Source organism: Loxodonta africana, chromosome 9 (assembly GCF_030014295.1).
Source record: "Loxodonta africana isolate mLoxAfr1 chromosome 9, mLoxAfr1.hap2, whole genome shotgun sequence".
Taxonomy (NCBI): domain Eukaryota; kingdom Metazoa; phylum Chordata; class Mammalia; order Proboscidea; family Elephantidae; genus Loxodonta; species Loxodonta africana.
The window spans coordinates 22,764,337-22,770,484 of record NC_087350.1 but is presented as its reverse complement, the minus strand read 5'-3'; positions in this window follow the sequence as shown (position 1 = coordinate 22,770,484).

The window sequence follows — 6,148 nt, the reverse complement described above, 5'->3', positions numbered from 1 at the left end:
AAAGAAACTGAACGATTATTTCATGATACTATGAAATACTCTCTATATTCAAATTTACATGATTGTATTTGCACGTTTTACAAAGTGGAAATGCATAACTTTAAACAATACAAGAAAAATCTTTTTAAATCACATTTTTGTAGTCAGCATGAATTTTTAGCAACAATTTTATTATACAAGGATTTAGGAGAACTATTCTAAGCAGGCATTTCATGGCAGAACTTAATGTGTTTGTAGGTCAAACAGCTCATATTCTACAAAGCGTCCAGGATTGGTGGTGGTCTTGTTTGCTCTGGGCATAGGCAGTACTGGATAGTAGGCTGTGTAGCTTTTTATTTAAATATATAATCTCTAGTATAATGGAAACCTTGGTAGCATAGTGGTTAAGAGCTACGGCTACTAACCAAAAGATCGGCAGTTTGAATCCACCGGGCGCTCCTTGGAAACCCTATGGGGCAGTTCTACTCTGTCCTAAAGGGTCGCTATGAGCTGGAATCTGCTTGACGGCAAGGGGTTTAGTATCACTAATAATTTTTGAATAGCTGGGTGATGGGTACATTGGGTTTGTTATGCTATATCTCCTACAACTTTTGTGCATGATTTAAAGTTTCATAATAAAAAATGTATTCGTTGTCGTTAGTTGGTGTCGAGTTGATTCCAACTCATGGCAGCTCCACTTGTCAGAGTAGAACTGTGCCCCACAGGGTTTCCAAGGCAGTGGCTTTTCAGAAGCAGATTGACAGGCCTGTCTTCCAGGGTGCCTCTTAATGGCTTCCAACTGCTAGCCTCTTGGCTAGTGGTTGAGTGCTTAATCCTCTGAGTCATTGAGGGACTCCTTAAAAAAAAACAAAGCAAAAAAACTATGTATGTGTGTGTATAAGACTACAGTAATGGATTTGAATTCATGACCTCTATCTTCTAAGACACGACTGCATTTAAAGTATGTCAGAACCCTGAAACTTACATGTGAAAATTGTGTGTATGTGTGTTTCTGTGAACCTTTCATTTTAGAATAAGAGATGGTAGTTTATAGAAAACAAAACACAGAAAAAAACTGTTGGCTTGAAAATTTGAATGGATTTTGGGAAAAGCGTACTTTGTCCTTTGGGAATCTTGTTTTTGTAAACACTCCACTTTTTGTGGGATGTGAATCCTGTGTTGGGATCACCTGATTTAGCTGTGGTATAACTGGAGGACTGGGGGGAGACTCTGTTTTTAAAATTCCTCACCACCAATCATGATTATGGTTACATGTGATTCACATCTTGAAAAAAGAGATCTGTGTCCCAAAGCTCTGGTATTATTTAAACCATGTACTTTTGTAAGCTCATCTTTGTTCTGTTTGAGCCATAATGTTATGTCTGCTTTTCCCACAATCACATGGATAAGGAGCTGGCAGGTCAGGCCCTCCCCTGGCAAGCAACAGTGTAGAATCTGCTGTATAAAGTCAGCCGAAAGATCAAACAAATTCCTTCTCCTTGCTTTATGCAGAGCTCTAAGAAAAACATTCTACTGCATATTTTTTTTTAAAAAAGTGGAGATAATCGTGCTATGTTATTTTGTAAGGAAAACTTGAATAACAAAAAATTTGAAAAAGTCATAGCGAGTCCTTGAAAAGTTTTCTGGTTGAAAATATAGTATTACATTTTTGCTGTCATAAAACATACAGGTTTTTAGTGTTCTCAATGAGATACCAAGATGAAGTTATTAATTATGGACTGTTAAATTCAGGGCATCCAGATATGTTTGTATAACAAATATGTATAACAGTATATAAACGTAACACATTCCTGTCCTATAATATTTGTATAATAAATATTGTATAATAATGGTATTTGTATATATATTCATCCCTTTGGAAAGAAATGGCTGCAGAATGTATTCTTCCTACTACATTTGAGTAGGAAATGTACATTGATTACTCCGTCCTGTTTGTGTACTGTCCTTGTTAGGTAATAATTTACTTTCTACCTTTACTGTGTAATCTGGCACTTTTTAAAATTATATGAATACATAATTCTATTTATATATCTCTTTGGCCTCATAATGTCAGTTCATGAAGCAACTTTTCATCTGTTGATGTCATTTCCAAATAGGTTTCTTCCCTCCTTCATTCTTTCATCATGCATTTATGGACTGTCTTAGTTATCTACTGCTGCTGTAACAGAAATACCACACGTAGGTGGCTTTAGCAAACAGACATTTATTCTTTCCCAGTTTAGAAGACTACAAGTCTGAATTAAGGCCCTGGATCTAGGAGAAATCTTTCTCCTTCTGTTGACTCTGGGCAAAGTTCTTGTTCCACGGTTCCTTGGTGATCTTCATGTGGTATGGCTTCAGTCTTCCCCCAGCTCTGCTTACTTCTCTGTCCTAATCTGCTCTTTTCATATCCCAGAGGTGACTGGCTTAAAACATACCCTACACTGATAACTCCTGTTAACGTAACAGAGAAAGTTCATTCCCAAATGGGATTAAAATTACAAGTATAAACCAAAAACCAGATCTTCCAGTCAATTCCAACAGAGTAGAACTGCCCCATAGGGTTTCCAAGGCTGTAATCTAAACAGAAGCAGATTGCCACATCTTTCTCCTGTGGAGCAGCTTGTGAATTCGAATTGCCAACCTTTTGGTTAGCAGCCAAGCACTTAATGACTGTGCCACCAGGGCTGTTTACTACAAGTATAAAAAACAAACCAAACCCACTGCCGTCGAGTTGATTCTGACTCATAGCAACCCTGTAGGACAGAGTAGAACTGCCCCAGTTTCCAAGGAGCGTCTGGCAGATTTGAACTGCAAGTATAGGGGTTTGAACTACAAGTATAGGGGTTAGGATTTACAATACGTATTTTTGGAGGACACAGATCAATCAATAACATTGTCTACTATTTGTAGTTACTCTGGTAAATTCTGGGAACACGAAGATGAATAAGGCTCATTTTTATGGTCAAGTATAATAAATTATACTTCTTATAATTTATTATAAAATAAATTGCAGGGGAGGGAAGTGAACATAACTATGATAACCACGTAACTGAGGTATAAACAAGATGTTACAAGAATTCTAAGAGAAAAGCAATTAAGTCCCTTGGGACCCATGTGGAACAGTGAGAAGACTAAGAACTTGGAAGTCAGACCTGTGTGCACTAATAATTGTGTGACCATACCCAAGTTCTTTAAAAGTTTGAGACTCAGTTCACTTATTGGAAAAATGGAGATGGCAATTCCTACCTTCTGGGACTACTGCGAGGCAAGCATCTAATACTGGAAAAAAGTAGGTACTCAAGCTAGGTACTTAGGATGAGAACGATAAAGGGCAGCTTTACAGGAGAGGTGACATTTGAGCTGTGCCTTGAAACATGAGAAAGATTTCCATGGGTGCATTGATAGGAGGGGAAGTATGGGGCTTGTAAACCCTTTGTAGTTTTGTATTTCATATGCCTCCATCTAGCTAAGTGTGGTGCGGGGGAACTAATAGATACTCAGTTAATGAATGTTGATTGGTTGGTTGATTGAGTGAGAGAGGTGAAGGTCCAGTGGTTCCGTTGTTGATCCCTTTGGATCTGTTTCTTTTCTGAGCCACTGAGTTCCCTTTTTTTTTTTCCCAGTTGCTGTCGAGTCAGTTCTGATTCATGGAGACCCCATGTGTGTCAGAGTAGAACTGTGCTCCATAAGGTTTTCAGTGAATGATTTTTTTGGAAGTAGATCACCAGGTCTTTTTTCTGAGGAGCCTCTGGGTACACTTGAACCTCCAACCTTTTTGTTAGCAACTGAGAGTGTTAACCATTTGTACCACCCAGCGACTCCACCTAGTTCCATAACGACACATATTTTATTTTTTTTAGTCGAGTCTACTCTCCTCAAAAAAGCAATACCCAGGCGATGCTCAAGGAACTTGACTCTCCTGAGAAGGACAGGGGTAGGGTTTACACTTTTCAGGCTTTTTTTCCCTTTCTTTTTTTAATTGTGCTTTAGGTGGAAGTTTACAGCTCAAGTTAATTTCTCATACAAAAATCTATACATATATTGTTATGTGGCACTAGTAACAATCCCTACAATGTGACAGCACACTCCCCCCTTCCACCCTGAGTTCCCTGTGTCCATTCAACCAGCTCCTGTCCCTTCCTGCCTTTTCACCCTGCCTCTGGACAAGAGCCACCCATTTGGTCTTGTGTATCTGATTGAACTAAGAAGCACACTCCTCATGAGTATTATTTTTGTTTTATACCCAGATCAACAACCCACTGCCATCGAGTGAATTCCAACTATAGTTTTATAGTGTTTTATAGTGCAGTCTAATCTTTGTCTGAAGAGTGGGCTTTGGGAATGGTTTTAGTTCTGGGTTAACAGAGTATCCAGGGGACGTAGTTTCAGGGGTTCTTCCAGTCTTAGTCAGACCATTAAGTCTGGTCTTTTTATGTGAATTTGAGTTCTGCTCCACACTTTTCTCCCACTCCATCTGGGACTCTCTGTTGCGTTCCCTGTCAGGGTGGTCATTGGTGGTAGGTGGGCACCGTCTAGTTCTTCTGGTCTCAGGCTGATGAAGTCTCTGGTTTATGTGGCCCTTTTGTCTCTTGGGCCAATATTTTCCATGTGCCTTTGGTGTTCTTCATTTTCCTTTGCTCCAGGTGGGTTGGGACCAGTTGATGCATCTTAGATGGCTGCTCAACAACACATATTTTTGCCCCTTTACATACCGCTCTTTGGAGATTTAGTCTGTAGTCATCAAACAAGAGAATGTACTTCAGCTAAGAGTTGTATACTTCCAAATTTATTTTGAGTAAGGATGTGCCTGGAAAATGAAAGACATGGAAGAAAGAAGATAAGAAAATATGTGTTTGTGTGCACACGTATGTGGGAAGGGAACATCAAGGGGGAGAAAAAGAGGTAGGTGGAGAGAAAGAGAGAGAGAGCATGCGAGAGAGAGAGAGAGAGAGAAAGAGATGAGATGAGATGAAACACATAGATAAATCTTAGCAATGTAATAGGAAGTGAAATAATAATTTCCCAAAGAATATAGGCAAACATAAAAAATAGCAACCATTATTTGTTGTTAGTTGCTGTGTTGGCTCTGACTCGTGGTGACCTCACATACTACAATATGAAACCATACAGTAAAGAAATCAGCACCGGATCCGAGTGACTAAAACTAATGTCCCCAACAAGGAGCAACCAGATGTGATTCCCTAAAAAGGACACAGTGTTATTTCTGTGAAAAATGCATAGTCTGAATCTAATCATAAGGGAACACCAGGCAAATCCAAACTGAAGGACATTCTATAAAATACCTGGCTTGTATTCTTCAAAAAATGTTAATGTCAGGAAAGACAAAGAAAGATTAAAGAAATATTCCAGCTTAAAGGAGAGACTAAAGTAGACACAACTGAATGCAATTCCTTTTTTTTTAAATTTATTTTATTTTTTGTTATTGTTGAGAAAATACACAGCAGAACATATACCAGTTCAACAATTTTTACATGTATAATTTAATGACGTTCTTCAAAGTTGTGCAACAATTCTCACCCTCCTTTTCTGGATTGGGTGGGAGAGTGGGCTACCAAATGGTTATATGTAAGATATTATTGAGATCCTAGTTTGTGTTGCAATAGTTGATAGATTCACAGTGATGCAGTGTTTAAGCACTTGGCTGCTAACTGAAAGGTTCAGGGGTTCCAATCTACCCAGCGGCTCCACGAGAGAAAAGACCTTGTGATCTGCTCCTGTAAAGTTGCTGTTGTTAGGTGCTATCAAGTTGGTTCTGACTCATAGCGATCCTGTGTACAAAATGAAACACTGCCTGGTCCTGTGCCATACTCACAATCATTGCTGTGTTTGAGCCCTTTGTTGCAGCCACTGTGTCAATCCATCTCATTGAGGGTCTTCCTCTTTTTGCTGACCCTCTATTTTACCAAGCATCACGTCTTTCTCCAGGACTGGTCCCTCCTGATAACATGCTTAAATTACACGAGATGAAGTTTTGCCGTCCTCACTTCCAAGGAGCATTCTGGCTCTGTTTCCTCCAAGACAGATTTGTTCTTATGACAGTCTCTGGTATAGTCAATATTCTTCGCCAACACCATAATTCAAATGCATCCATTCTTCCATGGTCTTCCTTATTGTCCAGCTTTCGCATGCATATGAGGTAGATAAA